This window comes from Heterocephalus glaber, unplaced genomic scaffold (assembly GCF_053883595.1).
Source record: "Heterocephalus glaber isolate CG9 unplaced genomic scaffold, H.glaber_assembly_v1.0 deba00000281, whole genome shotgun sequence".
NCBI classification, from domain to species: Eukaryota; Metazoa; Chordata; class Mammalia; order Rodentia; family Bathyergidae; genus Heterocephalus; species Heterocephalus glaber.
Window position 1 is genome coordinate 19,029,909 of NW_028258139.1, and position 21,914 is coordinate 19,051,822.

A 21,914-nucleotide genomic window follows, 5' to 3' on the forward strand; every position below is an offset into this window, starting at 1 on the left:
TCCCAAAGAGAAAAGTAATTGTGTTGTATACCTACAATGTACCAATAAAAGAATTTAATAAAAAAAAAAGAAAAAATAATTTCTGAATGGAATATAAAATATTAAAACTACTTGAAAAAGTAGAAGCTTTCCAGAATTTAAATATATGCCTATCAAACCGTTCAGCCATTCTACCACTAGGTTTGTACCCAAGATAAATGGTAGCATATGTCTCTACAAAGCCTTATATATATATATGAATATTCATCGTATTTGTATTTGTAGTAGTTATTCCTAAAGTGATGGGTAAAGACACTACATCCTAGTTACTTTTTTTCATTACTGAGACAAAATACCCAACACTCAAATTAAAGGGGGAAAGATTTATTTAGCTCACAGTTTGTAGGGCTTTCAGTCCATAATCGGCTGGCTCCAAGGCAGGATGGCACATGGCGGAGGGGCATCACAGAGAAGACACAGTTCATAGTGAGGAGAAGGTAACAAAGCAACAAAGAGTGACCACAGCTTTTTCCATCCCTTGTATCTTATCCAAGCTTCTTAGGATGGGTTGCACTGCAGCTCTTAATCCTAGTGGTCTTGAGCCAGCATTACACAATTAATCAATCCCAGCATCACACACTCTAGATCCAGCCACCTTTGAAAAAGCCCCAGCTATGACCACACAAGGTGACAACACTGCTGAGATTTATGTAACAGGCAGCAGAAAGCAGCAATGGCACCTGGAAGAAAACAATTTATTTATTTTATTTTATTTTATTTGGAAATACTTCAGTGTGACTATGCGCAGGATTATATGGATCAGGGAGGAATTGCATTCATAAGTTTGATCCAAAATATCTTACCTCTTACTTTCTCTAAAAACCAAAACAGTAAGAATAAACACAGCATAGTCCACAATAGAGTATGCCAAAAGGAAGAGCAGAAATAGCAAGTTATTGACTTCAGTAGAAGCAGCCTGGATAACACTGGATTGGGTAAGGATTTTTTGCACAACAAAAGAAACAATCAACAGGGTGAGAAGCCAACCCACAGTATGGGAGAAAATATTTACAAATCATATATTTGGTAAGGATTATCATTTAAAAACAAACATATGGCCATATAAATAGGAACTTACCCAATTCCCCAACACTTCTGCCTCTGTCCAAAAAATTCTCTGGTGTTCTTTTCCTTCTATCACCACAGAGTGTATATAATTTTAATATTTTGTGTGCTCTAGTAGGTCTAAACATTCTAAGTGAAGGGAAGATGCTGCCCAATTGACAATACTTACAGTTTACCTTGAAGACCATTTTGGTCTTCCACTGCAGTGAATGAAAGTGAAAAATTCAGTGCTTCTGGCAAGGTTTTGTGTATATGTGAGTGTGTGGGGCAGGAATGTATTTTTTCCTTAGTGGAAAAGCCTTCACGTTAAGCCATTCTCCTTTTTAATCATAGCAATTCAATAAAACAAACTATAGTCATAAGCAGTTTGTTCCAGGTTTTCAAGATACAATGCAGACTCCATATTCAATAATTCTCATTTTCCAGGTGTGCTGGACATTTATGGGAGATTAGTCATTTTTCTCCTTTAAGAATTTAATTTTCTAATACATTTATGGTATAAATTAGCCACAAATGTTTTGGAAAGAAGTAGTCATTATTCCCTGTCAAAATGAAAAAGAACTTTTTAAAAATTCATGATTTGGAAAAGAGTTGGAACCAGGGATTTGTTATCATGAGCAGTTTATGTCAGTAACTATCTCATGAAAGAAATAATTATATTTATTTTGTTTTTATTCCCATTTCTGTGATACACAGTGAAGATCCTAAAATGGAATAAGGAATAGCTCTACTTTTCAAAATCATGGTAATTATAAGGATAACTGCTACTTAAAAGTAAATAATAAGTACATTCTTACGATAGTTATGATAAATAAGGTTTTAAGATAAAATTATTGCCCTTATCGCATTATTAGTGTGCATGTTAGAAAAGGGATAGGACTCGGTGTTGGATTTTGAGGATCAGTAAAGATGATTATGTATCTATAAGTGAGAGAACAATGTACTACACCAGGTTTCAGCTTTCTAGATACCTATAGGTTTGCATTTCTGATATAACTTGCATTTGGATTGAGAATGGGAGAAAAGATTCTGTTGAATTATGAAGTGTGATCAACATATAAAATGGATGTTTAAATTTAAAAAAACTTTATTACAATAAAATATATATAGCCATTCGTCAACTTCAAAATACTTTGCCTCATTTTGAGCACAATTATCCCATTGTTCTTGTCACATTCTGAAGCAATTCTGGAAGTCCTCTTTGCTGAATGGCTTTATGGAGTGCGATCAAAAATTGGTTGAATGTTGTTGCCAAGCACCATGCCACCTTATTTACTAAATCTGGCACTCTGTGACTTTTTCAAACAATTCAAAACTTTGAAGCACTCATGACAGCTTTCCTAAAGACATCCCCAAAGGGTGACTTCAAGAACTTAGAAAGTGGCAAAAACAATTGGATAAGTGTGGTTGACATTAGGGGGAGTCTATTTTGGGAAATACTGTAATATAATTTTTAAAATTTAAATATTCACTATAATGTTTTGTCATACCACACATATGTTCCCTATATTCCTCTAGTGTCCTTCATCTTCCTTTAAAGGTTATTGTTATCATCTTTTCACGCAGGTGACCCATACTAGTATGGCTGCACATCAGAAGGTGTATGAGATCTGACTACGTTCATCCAACATGACAGCCTAGTGAAAGTAATCATCTCAATCAATTCAATCCTAAATATCAACAGAAGTGATAAAGACAATAAGTGAATTACATAATTTCAAAAGAATTGTTAGGAGGAGTGATTTTAGAGTTGCAATACCTCCATGTGGGGTGGGCTGGTCACAATTATATCTCTTCTTGAGGGCTAACAAAGTAGTCACGAATAAAGTAGAACATTTTTCCTAGATGACAACTGCACTAATACTCTTCTACAATTTGTATCCATTGAGGTAAGACACTAATATTATATTTGTGGTTTTCAGTCGAATGGAAAGAGGTTTGCTGCAAAGTTCCCCTTTCTAGCACTATTAGTGGGTAATTCTAAGAAAAAAAATTATTCTCTGAGTGCCATTTACCATTTAACTATGGTGATTTTACTCTTGGCACACCTGAGCAGATACCTGGAGAGCCAATTTTGTAGCTAATTAGCATCCCAGAGGCACCAGCTAAAGGTTTCAAATTTTAGGTAGGCACTCAAATTACAAGAAAATAAAATAAGCACATCTGAGTGCATGAAGCTATCTAATGTCTCATGGTAAGGTTGGCTTGCTCTCCGTTATCACACATCCCTGGTACCTAGATCTTATATTTGGCTACTGACTCAACTCTCTTGCTTAAAAATATGTACTGCTTTCAAATCATGTGCAAAGCTGCAGCACAGTCAAGTTTCTCAGCAGTATCTTTTCAATGTCTGAGCCTCTAGAATATTTGACAGTACTATTTCTACCGCTGTTTGTCACCATGTCCCTTCCATGGTGAACACTTTGGTAGGTTTCCTGACTTGTCCATATGAATAGGAATGTACCCAGTCCCCCCCAACTCTTCTGCCTTTGTCCATATTTTACTTTGTTACCTTATAATCTTTCTTCAACTCCTAGGCTCAATAAAACTTTAATGAACCTCGGATCTGTTGTCTAAATTAGGTTAATGTCCATATCCACCATTAATATGCTCAATAGCACACTAGAGTTTTAACATTTATACCAATTTTTATCTTGGCATAACCTGTAAGATCCATAATGGCTGAAACAATGCATGTTTTGTTTTCCTTTGAATTCTCTATTTTAGTGAAATATCTACCTTAATATGACAGGCACCAAAAGATGGATGGAGTGGGAGAAAGGGAAGCGGAGAAGAAAGGAATTAAAAAGACACATGTTATGTACATGTACCAACTCCCCACGTGAATATATGGACTACAAACAAGGGATTATCAAATAATTTTAAAATTATATAAAAATTATTTTCAATGATAAATCAAAAGAAAGTTTTCAGATATATAATAGCAGGTGTGAAAAATTAATAATTAGATAAAGAACATGAAGAGAGGTCTTTAGCCAAAAAGAAGAGACCAGGAAGAGATAAAAGAAGGCAAAGAAGAGAGGAGAAGGGAATGAAAAAAGAACCAAGGTGTGTTATATACATGAACCAACTCCCCGTGATGAATGCAATCATTATGTACAGAAAACATATACCAATGGAAAAAGAGATACTATCAAATCTTAGATACCTTTGTAGTAAAAACACTTATTAATCAGAGTAAAGGGAAAAAGAAAACATGAAAATATGAAAAACCTGCCTCAAATTGAATAGCTTTACAAATAATGTAAGTATTAAGAATTTAAGAAATGTATCTGAGGGCAAAATTATGTAAAAGAAGTTACAGGGAGCCTGGTGAGGTGGTGCACACCTGTAATCCCAGCACTCCAGGGGCTGAGGCAGGATTGCCATGAGTTCAAGGTCAGCCTGGGCTGCACAGTGAGTTCTAGGCTGGCCTGAGATACATGACAAAACCCTGTCTCAAAAAAATACAAATGTTGCAGGGAACAGGAGTAAACAGTAAAAAGTCACATCCTTTTAATAAAAATGAGGAAGTTGGTAGAATCACCATTGTTATTTGACATTGCTTTGGAGGATCTAGCCAATATAATGAGACTGGAAAACAAATATTGTGAATTACAGATGAATATATCTTTTTACAGTTGATATGATTTTATATATAGAAAATTTGGAAATACTAATAAAAATAACTCATATGAAGGAAGAATCCTTCCTGGTGATATTTTATAAAGAATCAAAAATATTTAGATCCAAAATACAATACATAATAAAAATGGGCAAATGAAATCAATGAGAGACTTCTCAGAAGATGTACAAATAGCCAATTAATATATGAAAATCATTTCCATATCTGTGGTTATTAAAGAAAGGAAAATCAAAGCGCCACTCAGATTCCATCTTACTTCAGAAAAAAATGGCCATCATCAAGAAATCAAATGAAAACTGCTGGCAAGGCTGTGAGGAAAATGGAAGGCTTCTACCTTTTTCATAAGAATGTATAGAAATTAGTGTAAATATTCTGTAAAAATCTAAAAGTAGAAATTCCATTTGACAAAGCTATTCTTCCTCTAGATGTCTTCCCCAAAGAGCAAAAGGCATCATAGTATAGTGATACATGCATACCAATGCTTATAACAGCACAACTCATCATAGCTAAACCTTGAGAGCATCCTATTTGTCCATCAACAGATGAATGGATAAAGAAAATGTGGTATTTATACATAATGGTATTATGCTTCCTTAAAGAAGGATAAATGAGTCATTTGTAGGAAAATGGATGCCCCTTGGGACCATAATGTTAAGTTAAATAAATAAGATACACAGCTTCAATGTCACATGGTTCCTCTTATATGAAAACAAAATAACAGACAGATCTTAAGATAAAATAGGAAAAAGGGAGGTAGATCTTTCCCAAATGGGAAGGGAGCCAAGACATGGAGGGAGAGGAGAGAGAGGTAAGGGGAATAGGGTGAATGAGGAATTAAGAGGCACTATGAACATGTAACAACTCCCTATGAAGAATGTAATCATGATGCACTGCAAACTTGTATTAACAAAAAATAAAATTGTTAAAAGGAAAAAATTAAAAATAATAATCTAAACTATAATTATGAATATGTAAAACTCAGGTGTTCTCATGCATTAAGAGAACTGCTCAGTGTGATTTGAACTCAGGACAAATTTTCAGGATTCCAGAAACTGATCTAAAAAGTCATCATCATGAGTATCATTTATTGGGTACTGAGTATGACCAGGCAAAGTGCTTCATAACTATTAGATTGTTCAATCAACATAACATTTTCATTAAAAACTTTTACATTTTCAAATAAAGATATCAAGCTCTAAGATGTTTAAGAGATTCATCCATGGTCAGAAAACCACTGAGGCAAGAATTGGGATGCTAAGCAGTCTTCTTGAATCGGATGTGCTATATGTAAGGAAGTGTGATCTTGTGGGCAGAGACCTGGGAGGAAACCAATTAGCTTTTGGATGTGGTTAGGTTCTCAGGGCTTCAGGTCATGTTCTGGGATTGAATCAGGGCCAGGTGGGTTCTGCTAGATATCTTTCACCAAGCAGGTCTTCCCCAGGGCTCCCTACTGCAAGACAGGAAAACATGAGCATGGTGGTGAGAAAATAGCACTTTGCAGAAGCATGCTAAGCAAACTAATGTCCAGGCCAGGATTTGGCCTGGTAACTAGACAAGCCATATTGGGAGCTGCTCCTTGCCAGCAAAAACAGGCAGAAAGAAAAAGAGCAGCAATACTAATTTGCATGTTTCTTTGAATTTTTGGTTGTCTTCCTCTCCCTCCTATTCCTTTGGGCCAAGGAAGGATGCTAGATTTACCCATGTGTCACCAATGAGCTGCCCCACACTGCTGCTTGCTCCCCTGGGCCTGGCAAGCTAAGGGGCAGGCTTTGATTACAGTCAGAGCTGTACCAGGGGCTCCATCCTCCTGGGTTTCAGCCACATGGCTCCTGTTCTTTGCATGGAGGGAAGGGCAAAAAGCCAGAGATCGAGGCCACCCAAGCCAGTGAGCACTTCGGGAGTGAAGATAAGGAAGCTGGATGAGCCTAAACTGAGTGGGAGAAGATACATGTCCTACTGGGGGCACTGTGAGGTCAGGGAAAAGTGTCCTCTAGTCTATCCTTTACAAAATGTAAGCATGAAAATTTCATCGACAAGCTAACTATTCATATCCATATCCATATCATTATTTGTTCCATAAATATTCTTTTCATCCACCCACTGATGATTTAGAAAACACAGAAATCCAGGTTAAAAGAGAGCTTTGTTTCGTGGTCTTGAACAACAAAAAAGGTGTTATTCATTACTAACACAAGGTACTTAAAAATATGATTTCATTTAAATTATGCCAAGACACTTTGCCTGCCAAAGGCGCCGAACTTCTCATTGTTGAATATGTAATTTTCAAGTGATATCAAAGCTTAAAATAAATCTTTCTGTTTGGCATTATCAGATAATTTAAAAGAAATGACTGGTTGATAATACTATTATGATGTATTTAATATCCTGTACCTGCATTACCTAAAATAAACTTCTGTGCATAATATGACCATCTGGAGTGTCACACATTGAAAAACACCACACCAAGACAAGTATCCTATTTCTGTTACAGACATGGGGAAAATGAGGCTCAAAAATTTTGAGATAAAGGGCAAGTTCACTTAGGCAGCATAAGAGGCACAACTGAAGCACCTTTGTTGTCTCCTACTGTAGTGGATTGTGGCAGATTGCCTGCGAGTACTTCGGGGATGAGTTAATGCTACTTAATGAGGCAAGATTCGAAAAGAAAAGGAGAAGAGACCCAGGGAACGCTGACACGGGAGACATCAGTGAGGCTGGGTATTGTTTATGGCTCTGGCACGGATTCATTGTTTATCCCTGAGTAGCTCCATTAATCTTCCAGTGTTCCAGATTCCCATTTGTAAACCAGAGGTAATGAATGGGCCTTACAGAAACGATAGGGGGATTAATAAGGCAGTGTGTACACAGAGCTCTGAGCAACTCAAAGAAATGGCTGTGTGTGTTCCTCTAATCAGGAAGCAAAAAGATTGGGGGAGATAAAAAAGCAGAGAGGGGAGACAGACAAAGGACGACTAGAGACAGAGCAGGTGGAATACAATGAAATGGAAGGTAAGGAATGAAAAAAGAAAGAGCAGGAAAAGCAGAAATCTGTGTGAGGATACAGGAAAACACAGTTAGAAATCGTGGGACTAAATTCACACAGGTCTGCAGACAAAAATTCTTGGCTGTAGTTATCAGCTGAAGGGACTAAATCGACAAGAAAACACAATAGCACCAATGATGGGGTCAAGGTAAGTCTTGTGTTACACAGTAAGTGAGCAGTGGCCAGAGCTTGCTCCCAGCAGCCTTACAGCTGTAAGAGCACAACTTTAATCGCTAGGCTCTGGCTCTGTCATCTAAAAAGGAAAATGTTGAGAAGTTTCAAGGTGTCTTGCAGATCTCAGATTATACAGCACTAGGATGCTAAAAAAAAAAAAAAGGTTGTTTTTAAAGATTCCTTGTAAAAAGAAAGCGGGGGGTGGATAGGAATCAAATTGCCAAAAATGAAGTCATTTTACCTGTTTTAGAATATGAATGAGATTTCTAGGGCTGGGGATGTGACTCAGTGTTAGAGAGCTTGCCTAGTGTGTATGCAGCCCTGGATTGGATTCCTAGCACTACAAAAAAAAAAAAATCTGAACATCTTTTATTCAGGGAAAAATTACATCATTATTTCCCTAGGGAAAATGTGACCTTGTTAATTCACTGTCAAAAGTATACATTGAATATAACAGGTAAAAAGTAAGATCTCTCTCTCTCTCTCTCTCTCTCTCTCTCTCACGTTTATGCTCCCTTACATATAAAAATCTATCATTTTAAATGAATGGTATGCCTAAAAGTGACTTATTTTTATTGAAAACATTTCAATATCAAAAGAAATCAATGTATCGGGAAAAATGGAAAACAAAAAGGAAGAAATGAAGAACAGAACAAAAGAAGAAAGGAAAGAAGGAAGGAAGGGAGGGAGGGAGGGAAGCAGGAGGAAAGAAAGAAGGGCTGTCTGTCATGAGCTAATACTGCTTTCTCTGGAAATATGCTCCAAACATGTGTGGCCTTGGTGGTAGTAAAATTCTCTCCAAAAGGGTCAATTTGAGTAAAGGAGTAAAAGAAATAGATAATACCATTAATCATACTTTCCAGCACTGGCTGGAGTCTTTCATTCTTTTGTTTTGTTTTGTTGTGTTTTGAGTCTTTCATTACTGCAACCCACAAATTTCCCCATTTTTGATGAACACATTGAATTTTACCATTTCTCTTCTGACATTTCACTAGCCTACAGGTAAGGCCCATCTAACCCTGTGTCCTGAGTTGTCGATCAGTCTCAGTGTCTCTTTCAAAGCTCTCCTTTTAGCTCCCATCTTGCTCCTGAGCTCCGGCCTACTGGCTTTGTCACTGTCCTGCACCTATACTGGTGTTTACTCCTCACAGGGCTACCAGGTCACTCCAGCCCTGAATATCCCCTCTCGGCATCAGCAATTCTGCCAACCATGAAGCAGGTTGGGTATTTTGTATTGAATCACTCAACCTCTATCCCAATTCCAACTACTTGCTATGCATACACTATCATTGAACTTCCATAGGTTTTTTGCCTTTTTGTCAAATGACACGAAGACCAGATACTAACTTACTTCATGACTTTAGGGAAATGGTGGGCTATTGTGGCTCAGTTATGGTAGTGTGTTGACTCCGGACCCTTTTGAGAGAGACAGCTGCTCACGTAGCAGGGAGGATGCAGTTTGCTGACAGCCACTGGAACTTCTGCCTTACTTGAGTTGAGACTGGTGCTTCAAATAGCAAAGGGAGGGTTTGTGGGTTGGAGGCACTCACATAACACGGTGGCAAAGAACTGAAGATTTAGCACAGTGTGTCTGCTAGAATTGTCCCTTGAGATCTTTTGAAGCCTAGAAATGTGGTGGCCCATAGTAAGTGAAGTTGAAATGCCTAAAATGCCACAGTAGGTAGTTCAGAAATGATTTAAATAGCTGAATAAACTTAGAATATCCAAGTTGATGTGATGACAGAAGACCCATCCAGTGTTTCTGTTGTTATTTTTTATATAAACCCCAGAGAACTCACCAGTATGTACTGCTGAGAGAGACAGAACTGCTGAGAACTGCAGGGGAGGCCTCCTACCTAGGCCATAGCTGATGGTTGGGGAGGTCATCACAAAGCGGGGCTTACCAATGGGAAGGAGGATGTTGGGAATATGATGCAGGAGATCTGCCAGAACCAATTGACTGCCAGAATTTCTGGGTTGTAATTATGCTAATAACCAGGGAAGCCAGAGGACCAGCCAACTGGGCTTGATGTGCAGAGTTGTGAAGATTGTAATAATACACAGCAATTCAAGGAGAAAAAAGAGGCAACATAGATGGGCAGAAAATGAGGGCACTTCTTAATATATAAGCTCTTTAGTAGAAAGAATGGAAAACCAAGAGGCTGAAGGAAATTACACTAATAAAATATAAAGATGAGAGGCCCAAATCTCATATGTGAGCTGAGTGGGAAGATAGCTGAGGTCCCCTAAGTGGTGACGGGCAATGCCAAGGATGGTGAATACCATGAGGATTCCCCCACTGCACCACCAAGGTGACCTGCAATGATTTTCTCAAGTAATTTAACACTGGGAAAAGCAAACATCAGGTATTTCAAGAATGAGAGACTCCCGGTCTGCAAGAGCTTCAGCTGACTCTTTTGGAGTGGGAATACATGGGACCAGGTAATAGATACATGGAGTCCTAGCTAAAGGTGATGTCAGGGTGGATTCTCTGGCCCCACAGGCATCTTCCAGCCATTTTCTCCAACAGCCAAGTTCATCACTAGGATTAATATAATTAGGAATTTTCATAAACATTTCATTAAATCTTTGGTCTACAGAGTAAAACTATGACAATATAGGATTCTTCACAATCTTACAGCATTATTCATTGTGCTAAAAGATCGAAACAGCCCAAATGTTCCTTAAATGATGAACAAATAAGCAAAATGATATATCCATACAATGGAATATTATTCAGCAATGAAAATAATTAAAATATTACTATAAGTTACAATGTGAAGAAATCTGAAAAGCATTCTGTTCAGCAAAATTATGTAGTAATAAAACAGTATGTATATGATTCCATTTATATAGAAAACAGAAATCTATGGAAATGGAAACTAGATTAGTGGTTGTCTTATGCTACATAGTTTGAAGAAAATGGGTAATAGCTGAGTATAGTTGCTATATTTAATGTAATGAAACATTTGAAAACCTATTTCAATAATATTTGAAAAAATTTTGAATATATTAAAATGAATTATGAATTATAAAATAATTCTCCAATATACTTTTAAAATTTGGCTTTTCTGTAACATTCTGCAAATAGTAGTTTGACAATAAGTTGTTATCTCAGGACATAATTGCAATTTTTATAAAAATATTTTCCTCAAGATACTTTTAGCAAATTAAAACCACTTACACAGTCCTTGAATTTACAAAGACTATTTATTACTGCTACCTAAATTATAACAATAATAACCACCTCCTAGATCATTTCAGTGACAATTTCTTGGGGGTAATCAATAATTAACTTGTTATACAACCAACTGAATGTGCCATAAGGTACAAAAATTCATACAGAGAGCATTAATAGGTTCTCCAACAAAATACTGGTGAAAATTTTATATTCCACTTATCCACTTGTAGATCGCAAGTAATGAAATGTAATGAATTATGTTTAAAATTCTTTTGTTTCATTTAATAGAGACATGTTAGATGAGCAAAAACATAACAGAAAGCATCAAATGGGAAAAAATAAAAAGGTATCAAAACAAGGTATGTTTTTGTACATACCTGTAATCCTAGCACTTTGGCAGACCAAGGCAGGAACATGAAGAATTTGAGCCTTAGTGATTTTATCAAGATGGAAAAATATTAAAAGGGCTGAAGATTTAGCTCAGTGTGAAATCCCTGAGTTCAATCTCCAGTAGACAAAAAGAAAAAGAAAACAAAAGTTTATGATAAGGCTGTGTGGAATCCTATGAAACTGCTTTCTCCCCAACAAAGCAGAAAATAACAGACAACATTGTATCCTGGTGAGATGGTATGGGTTAGTAAGGTCGAAAATTCTAAAAACATAAAGAATTCAGGGTAAGTAATCATATCTTACCTCCATTACATGCACTGCTATTGATCTGAAGACTTCCTTCATCCTGAACAGTAATTACAGATGATCAAAAGACTGGAGTGGCTACTCTGATTTCAGTTGCTAGGCTGGGAATGACAATGTAAGGTAGACACTTTCAATTTGAAAGAGGAGAGATTTACTTGGTTTTCCATTTTTTTGAGGGTTCAGAACATAGTTGGCTTCTCCAAGGAAGAAATGAAACAGCCCAGGGCTGAGAAACCCTGCTCACATCTTGGTGGCCAGAAAGCACAGAGAGGAAGAGAGAGCAGGAGAGAGAGATGCACTCTTCCAGGCAAGAGCAGAGTGATTCACCCCTTCAGAATGGGACTCACATCCTAACCACTCATTTAGCTGTAGCAGCATCATGATCCAATCATCTTCCAAAAGCCCTGCCTTTCAGTTCATGAGAGTTTGGGGAGTTATTCTTGGTCTGAGCCATAACATAAGGCCACACTAATGAGGCCTCCAGGAAATGGTATGTGACTGGCACATGCATATTTTCTCTTATAATTAGAATCAATCACAATTCATATTCATAAGGAATGGATGATATTCAATTAGAATTTCAGCCCAAAGGCTTTGCTAAATATCAGAAAATGGGTTTAACTTTTGAACATTTCAAAATACATTATAGCTGATTTGCTGTTAACCTGCTAAGATGAGGTGGGTTACTGTAGAGATGGCCTGGAAGCCTACCTCTCCCTTCTAGGCCCCTCCCTTGATTCTCACTCCAAACCCTGAGTAGTTCTCTTCCACCATGCCCCTCTGTCGTCCCACCCTACTTTGGAGATAGCTGACTGTGGACTGAACTCTGAGTCAAAATAAAGCTGTCTTTCCTTAAATTGTGGATATCTGGTACTTTTTCCATGCAATGAGTAAAATAACTAATATATCATGTCAGAATCCATCCAGGAGATTGTAATGCATGTCCTTGTGTTCTGAAAGAGGGACGTTGGATTTGCATTAGAGAAATATGGACCTATGGCCAACCTTATGCTGGCTACTGTACTCTAGAAGAATTGGAATGCTTCAAAAGGGTGTATCTACCAAGTGACTATTCATTTATAACACAGTTCTGTGGAAATTATCAATCCATGAATTTGGGAGCATCTGGCAGGATTACATGAAAAATAAATTAAAACATGGAACTAAGCAACACAAAGTTATAGATAAGTTTCAGAGGAAAGTATCCCAGACCTTCATGACACCCACCATATTTTTAGCCGTTCTCTCTCAGATCTTATCACATCACATTCCTCTTTCATCACACATGATGGGGCCAGTATGGCTATTTAAAGAAGGAGGGGAATGCCTGAGCTCCTGGACTGGTTCAGTGTGTATTTAATAATAAAAATAGGGGATCGTTGCTTTATTCCCACACCAAGGAATGGGTTTCAAATTCATTGACAAGTGAACAATTTTCTAATGGATATAGCTTTGCATGCACCCATGGTAAACCACTCAGTTAAAAAGATATGTGTGAATTTTAAGTTTGAAGATCTCTGTATTCCATGTTAATGACTAAAGTGAAGACATCAGAAGAGGCATCAAACAACCAACTATGCAGAGTATCTCAGCCAGACCTTCTTTTCAAGTTTTCATTGTCAATGGCCAAAAACCCAACAGGAAGTGCAGTGAACTGAATGGACACAATGGTGTAGAATGGTGAGGATGATGCTACCAGAAGGACCTAGAAGCAGAGGGTGAAGAAGACTGAGGCAATACATATACCAGATATCGTGGACTCTCACTAGACAGATCAGATCTGGTTCCTCTTAGGTCTGAATGTCAAGAATGCCAGTTTCAGAAACAAAGGTAAGCTTTCAATAGGTCACAAATACTTCAAGTGACCAATTAGTGACTTGGTGGCAGTTTAACTCTTTTAGGTTCTTCCTGCCTGGAAGTACCAGCATCTCATTGGCCCTGGGGTAAACATCTATTGCAAGTATGGGTTAACTTTCCCTTAATGAGCACCCATATCCAAGCATCATTATCTGGGGGGAAATATGGAGTCTTTGATCCTAATGCAAAGAATATCAAGTGACGGAACATCATGCCAAGAAATGCAGTTCTAAGTGAAGGAGATCCATAAATGTGTCCAAGGCAGCTATTGTTTGTATCTCACTTCCTGTCTCAAGGATAAGCAAGTAGCCAAATAGTGCTGGGGTTGTCTACTCCAAGTGCACCTCGACTTCTAGCTCAGAGTCAGTGAAGGGCAAAGTGAGTACATTGAAACTCAGGTCCTTTTAGCACTGTGTCCTTAGCAGAAGGAATCTATGGAACAAGCAAGTGTATGTACCATAATTACCACTGGCCTATTGGGAAAATATCTTTCCCATTCCCATAACTCTGGAATCTCTAGGGTCAGTGCTCTTGGTCCCCCAAAGGAGAAACTTCTTCAAAATAGATGGACCTAAAATCTCATTTAGCTCTAAGTACAGCTGCTTCTGATGCTCCTAGAAATTCTAGAGTCCACCTAGCAGTAGGTAAAAAGTAGAACCTTCATTTTGGAATGAATCATTGGCCACAAAATGTATGAGAATCTAGGACTGCCATCACTCCTGTGAATAGGAAAGCAAACATTTGCCAGCCAAGTAATGTGTTTGGATACCTCCCAGTTTCCCTTATTCACAGATAATAATAAATTGATAAGTACAATGGCCCTTTTCTGAGAATATTATTGTTTACAGGAGCTTGGTTACCTCAAAAAAGAGTTTAGCTCACATCACAAGGCAAAACTTCAGGAGCAGAGATAATATCTGAGGATAAGGGATATTTGGAATTGACAGAGAAAATGACAGTGAATGTCAGTATTGGATCCATGAGAGTGGCTGCAGTTTGTCTCCCTAATTTCATTTATGTAATTCTCCCATCACTGGAATACTGGAGGAAAATTGTGTACGATGTGCAGCCTCCACTAAAATTTTTCTCCATTATCTTTGCTTGATGAAGTTGATTAATGTTCTGTGTATTAATGTAAATAATATTTATTAAACATCTATTATTTATTAATCATCCTTCTGCAATATATAATAATTCAGTAAAAAGAACAGCAGGACAAGGGTTTATTCCTCTATTATCTGTGTTCAATGTCAATGATTCTATATTTCATTTCCAGGATTTCTAATCAATTGTTTTTCAAGTCTTTTGTGTCTTGATTACTATCCATCTGTTTTATTTAACATTCTATTCTGTTTGATGAATCATATATCTTACTTAATCTCCTTGCAATTGTAAGCATATTTACTTTAAAATCACTTCAGTATCACTTGATTACATGAATTTTTTTGAATAACTTAATTTCTTTCTGCATTTTTCTCTTGTCTTTCTTATTTAATTGCCACTTGAAAACCTATTTTGGATAGATATATACTTTTTTCTTCCTTATTTCTAGCTCATTCCTCTGAATGAAATATTGCATTTTGTTTCTTCCCCATTCTATGTCTTCATTATACTACTTCATCTTATAATAGTTCCAGTGAAGCAATTTGGTCACATCCATGTGACTCAGAGTATGTGAGTTTCTCTGTTTTCTTCCATACTCACACAGATATACAGGTTAAGCAAGCTTTACTGAAATTACTGTTGGAATTTTGCTCTGCTCTCTTCTCTAATGGCATATATTACTTTGATAACAGATATTTCTTGTTTGGAGGTTCTAGCAGGGAAGTGAAGGCATTAGTACACTGTTCTTGTATCATAAATTAAGTTATTACTACAAAGCCATCTATGACAGACTAATAGCAAACATCATGCTAAATGGTCAAAAATTGAAAGCTTTCACTCTAAAATCAGGAACAAGAAAAGGATGTCCACTATCACCACTCCTATTCAAAATAGTTCTAGAAATATTAGCCAGAACAATTAGACAATAGATAGAAATAAGAGGTACAAAGATAGGAAAGGATGAAGTTAAGCTGTCATTATTTGCAGATGACATGATACTCTACATAGGAGACACCAAAAATTTCACCAGAAGACTTAAATTTCATAGCCAAATTCAGTCTCATAGTTGGGTACATAGTCAACACTCAAAAATCAATAGCATTCCTATACACAACTAGCAAACTCACTGAGAGAGAATTTAGAGAAACTATGCCTTTCGTAATAGCATCAACAAAGAGAAATACTTAGTAATAAATCAAATAAAGGAAGTAAAAAATCTTTACATTGAAAACTGCAGTACTCTGAAAAAGGAATTCAGAGAGGATATCAGAAAAATGGAAAGATATCCCTTGCTTGTAGGTAGGAAGAACCAAATGCTTTAGGATAATAAAAATGGCCATACTTCCAACATTGTTGTACAGATTTAGTGCATGCTCAGTAAAAATATCAATAGCATACCTCACAGAATGACAGAAAGCATTCCCAAAAGTCATTTGAAACCAGAAAACATCTAGAATAGCAAAAACAATTCTAAACAACAAAGGCAAGGCAAGTAGCATCACAACCGCTGACTTGAAATTATAGTAAAGCTACTGTGATAAAAATAGCATGGTACTGGCCAAAAAGAAGGAGGAGGAGGAGGAAGAGGAGGAGGAGGAGAAGCAAGAGGAGGAAAGAAACGAAAAAGAAAAACAGATCCAAAAATAAATGGAACAATTAGAAGGTGCAGAAATAACCCCCAAACACACTCACCAAAGGAGCCAAACATCTTCACTGGAAGAAAGACAGCCGCTTTAATAACTGGTGCTGGAAAAACTGGCTTTCCACATGCCAAAGACTAAACAAGGCCCATGTCTTTCACTATGCACTAAACTAAAATCAAAATGGGTCAAAGATATAAATATTAAAACAGAAACACTAAATCTGCTGGAAGAGAGAATAGGTGGAACTCTTGAAGACACAGGTATAGGCAAAGACTTCATGAACAAAATCCCAATTGCATGGAAAATATTACAAGAATCTACTCATATACTCTTTATAGAAGAAAAGTCCTCCTCTATCTGGGTTGGTCCTCCTGTTTGGTCAAGCACAACCTTGGGAGGGAAGCATATGGAGCAGTGAGGGAGGAAGGGTACACTGCAAACACAGCCAGATCAGCCAAATGAACCCTGTCAGGAAATGAGGTGACAGATGTCACAGCCAGATCACCCACACATTCCATCATAGGTGTTTCTCAGATGCAACAACAGATCTCCTTCTGGAACTTTAAAGACACAGAGCCCAAAAGTTTAGTAGTCTTAGTCAGTTTATTGTTACATACATGTCTTCTGTTTAATTATGCAGGGATTATTTCATTGTGTATGTGTGTTTGACAGTATATGTTTTGTTTTATTTTTAATATTTTATTTATCCATATTGTTGTTTTATATATTACCTTAAGCTGTATTTTTGTACTTTAAAGTATAAAATAATAGTAACATTATAAACATTAGATATGCATTACCTCAGACATAATTGTGTGTTTCTGATCATCTAGTTTATATCTATTTAGAACACTTGAGTACACACATACTCTATCTATCTATATATATGCATCATGTGCATATGTATGTGTACTTATTATATTTCAGTAAATATATTGAATACTGAAATATATTGCGTACTCAAGTTGTCTATAATTTGAGTGACTAAAATCACAAAAAAGAAGGGCCAAATAGATAAGCCTGATGTATCTTCTGTTATTTTTTTCTTTCAGACATATGCCTATTCAAAATAAGCAGCTAGGAAGTGATAGGTTGGTGTAATATGTAGGTCAGAGGCTGAGGATATAAACCCAGACACAGTCATTCACAGGGCTGCTGAAAGAGTAGATTTGTGGTCCATCATAGAAGAGGCAAATTAGCAGACATATCAAGCTTTCAAAAGGAATAAACCTGACTTAGACCCAAAGTCTTTAAGACTAAGTCCAACTTTAATACAGTTCCATTTTTGACTCTTATGTAATCTGACTGTAAAATGAAGAGGGAAAATACACTATTAAGGGATCTGAATTATTGTTTCAATTTTTCATTTAAAAAATCAAACATTCAGCTGAAGATCAGGCATACCATGAAACTAGGCCAAGAGAAATTATTGACTCATATTTGGAGGGGGACACATTCAAAGCTAATGCACACATTGAAGCTATCAGAGAAGATCTTAAAACAAGAATGTCTAATAAATCCAAAACTACATAATAAGTCAGGGACTTTCTGGAGAGAAATAGAAAGAAAAAATTAATCCTTGTATTTATAAAAACGAAAAATAAGAGAATAAGGAAATAATTCAATAGGTAGGTGTTTAATAACAGACAGAAACCAAGTGAAAAAACTAATAAAGTAGAAACAATGTTATTGGAAAGTAAGCGGTCTGAAGGAAATAGACATGAAAAGAAAGGAATAGAAATAGTGTAGAGAAGATTTGCCAATTATAAATGTAGAGTTATTGAACTGTTTGTTATACTTAAGAAAAAAAACAGACGAAGTTGAAGGAGAAGTACACTACCTGCCAGAGACCAACAAGGCTGATAGCTGGCTTTTCAGCATAGGCCAAGCTAAAGATGTTACAGTGGGAAGACATCTTCTAAATGCTAAATAAAAGAAAGTACCAAATTAGAATTTTGTTCTCAAATAAAATGTTCTGTTGTGGGATAAAAGAGATAGGGGAGACCACTGGGAAACAGGAGGATTAATTTCAGGTTTTAGGTGACCAGTACATCCATGGACTAATGTCCAAAGGAAGAGCAATGAACAAAGAAAAGTTCTACTTTTTATACATTTGGTGGAAGGAGGTGGTCTTTTTAGTGTTGTAGCAAGTGAGCTGAAAAGGGCAGACAGTTTTGTAACTTACCCTTGAAAGCAGACAGTGTCCTATGAATCATATGAGAACAGTATCATAAACTTTGTTTACAGGATATAGCTGTCAATTTTATCTGTGCTAGAACAAGGAGTTACCGCTACAAGGGTGGAAGGTGATCTGAGGGCATGGGGGAACTGCCCATTGCTGGGAAAAACTTGGTTTGCTTTAAGTCCTGCTTAATGGTATATTCATAGAAAAGGAGAGAAATATGAGAAAGAGACTGAGCAATGAGAGAAAAAGAGAGAGAAGGAGAAAAGAAAGAAACAGAAGAAATGAGACTAAACCACTAGAAATAATTAGAAGCAATGGATAAAATATGTGTAACTTCAAAATATGTGACAGCAATGTCACACAAAGAAAGAGAATTGCTAAGTTTAGTAAAAGATATGTATATTTGTTGCTTTGTTTGGATCATAGTGAAACACTAGTTGTTATTAGACTTGCATGAAAATGAAATGCATTTTTCAATCATTAGTGTAATCACTTTAATAGAATAACATAAAATTAACAAACCAAAGGGAGAAGGAAACAAAATGATAACAAAAATACCTTATTTATCATAAGGGAGAGAAATATCAAGAGATAGTAAATTCAGATTTAACACATGAAAACCAAATAATAATTTGGCATTTTTAAATATAAATTTCTGGGTAGTTGCATTAAAATGGCTATACAGTCATATTTACTTACTACAATGTCACTAAGAAATTGGAAATTAAAATAACAATGAAATATCTTCCCTTCTAGTGGATTGATTAAAAATCAAAACATTGACAATACCAAGTGCTCATAAGGATATGGAACCACAGGAAATGTTATTCTTTGCTGATAAGAAATAAAAATGATACAGCTATTTTGGAAGACAGTTTTGCAGTTCCTTAAAAAAACACATATGCCCTTATATGATCTAGCAATCATGTTCCTTGGTATCTGCCCAAATTATTTGAAATTATATATTCACACAAAAACCTACATAAATGTTTAAAGTACCCGTATTCATAATTATCCAAATTTGGAAACAACAAAGATATCCTTATATACATAAATGGGTAAATAAAGGTGGTAAATTATATGAAGAAATATTACCTAGTGTTAAAAAGAAATGAGTTATAAACGCATGAAAAACACAATGGGAAATTAAATGCATATTATCAAGTAAAAGAAGGTAATCTAAAAAGTCTAAATATTTGGGGCCAAGGATTTAGCTCAGTGGTTCTGCCACCTGCCTTGCAAGTGGAAGGACCTGAGTTCGATCCCCGGTACCAAAAAAAAAAAAAGTCTAAATACTTTATAAAAATTGGTAAAAAGCTAATTTTTGACAGTATAAGCCTATAGTTGCTAAGTGATTGGAAACAGGGTGGGAAGAATAGCTGAATTTTATGAGATTTGGAGGCAGTGAAATTAACTCACAATGGTTGAACTCATGACTTAGGCATTTATAAAAGCCCACAAAGCATACACTAACAAGAGGGAACCCTGCAGTAAACCACTGACTATGGGTGAGTAATAGTTTTGCTGTCTCATCCTCCTAGACATGTGTTGCTGGGGGCGGGATGACGACAGAGAAGCCTTCCCACGTGCGCAGCAGGAGAGGTGTAAGGAAAGTCTGTATCTTTTATGCAGCGTGGCTGTGAAACTGAAGCATCAATTCAAAAAATATACTTAAAAATACTGTATTCTGGCGAGGACACAAAGAGTGTTCATCTCAAATAATAGAACTGTGGTCTGTTCAAAAGGGAAGTCTTAATACAAATATTCTCAAAAGTCAAAGTAAAATGCTAGAAGTTACACTCCGAAAATTCCACCCAACTGTAAGCTGTTTCATCTTACGTCAGAAAAATAGACATCAAGTCAAGGAACATAAGACATAAAGAAATTGTCAGTGTAATTGTAGTGATTAATACAAGAAAGATTAAGCAGGAATATAATGCAATACTAATCTTGTGAGTGTGCAATCTAATGTTTAGTGTACAGTCTGAAGTTTATATACAGACAAGTTTTTATTTAAGCATGTACTTTATAACTATCTTCTTGATTAATGAATATATAAAATTAATATTAGATGAAATAGCTCAATAAAATACAAAATGTAATATCTCAATTATCTGTTATGTATGTATGTGTTTGGTCTCTTTAAAGGAAAACATTTTGCTTTAAATACTTGTATGTATAGAAAAGGAACAAGTTTGAAATTCAATGATCTACATTAGCATCTCAATAAAATGGCAAAAGCAAACAAATTATTCCAATGAAAGTAAAAAGAAAAAACAGAGTAATTTGGGGCATTTATATTTGACCATATATCCCTTTCATCTCTTTATTGCATAATGATTTCCTGAGTCACAAAGTATCTTTACCAAAGTGAATTATAGTGAAATCATGATAATCAAAGTGATAAAATGCCCATATGTGCGTTCACCTATTTGTGTTTTATGCGTAATTATGGAAGTCATAGTGGACTTGCTAATGCAATTTTAATTTATTCTAGTGGCTGTGGCTTTTTAAGGCTCATGGTTTTCCCTATCATTTATCCCACTACTATCTATTATCAGAATCTGGACCCTCCCTGTAAGTCTTTATCACATATTAATTAAAAATATTTATTTGCACATACAGTACTGGAAAATATTGCTGACTTCTCTTCTCTGTAACTTAGACATTATACCCAGTCTCTTTCTCTACATCCTTTCCACCACAGAGGTGATTTTAAAGAATTCATTGGGTTGAAAGCAAAGCAGTGACAGCATTTGGAAGTGAATTATTGTTCTATTTTAATATTTTTACTCTTAGTGAATGAGTAATGTAGTTCTGAATCACTTATTTTAATTATAGGTAATTCCTTAGAGATTTTCCAGTAAACCTTCTTATTTTACAGATGAGAAAATTAAAGTTAGGTGATATTATCCAGCAAGATTAATTAAGACTGAACCTGGATGATTACTTGGAGAATTTTGGCTTCTTCTAATAGTGTTTTCCTACACAACAGGATAGTCCTCTGTATTTCTCATGAAACTAGCAAAAGAGATAATTATAAAAAATTACACCTGTAAAACCTCAAATGAAATAAGTGCAAATTAAAATAAATGAAGATATTCAATGACTTCTATTTGTTTAGCATTTAATAAATCCCAAGTGACTTATATGTAATCTAAATGTTTTAAATTGAAAGATTGGAAAAATTAAAACATGCTGTGGGAGAAAAACAATTGTACACAAGCCATGGAAAATGTGTCCAGTGCATAGTGCCTGGCGGAGAAAGTGGTGTCTTAGGA

The 21,914-nt window shown here is 36.0% G+C and overlaps 1 long non-coding RNA gene across 1 annotated transcript; it reads right to left on the bottom strand.

The window, feature by feature from the left end:
* Positions 1–347: 347 nt before the first annotated feature.
* LOC147830241 (uncharacterized) lies at positions 348–16,869 on the bottom strand. The gene is made up of 3 exons (XR_015440402.1): positions 16,498–16,869; positions 11,842–11,945; positions 348–719 (listed from the first exon to the last, which is right to left on the bottom strand). It is a non-coding gene; the product is annotated as an uncharacterized LOC147830241 (long non-coding RNA).
* Positions 16,870–21,914: the final 5,045 nt, after the last annotated feature.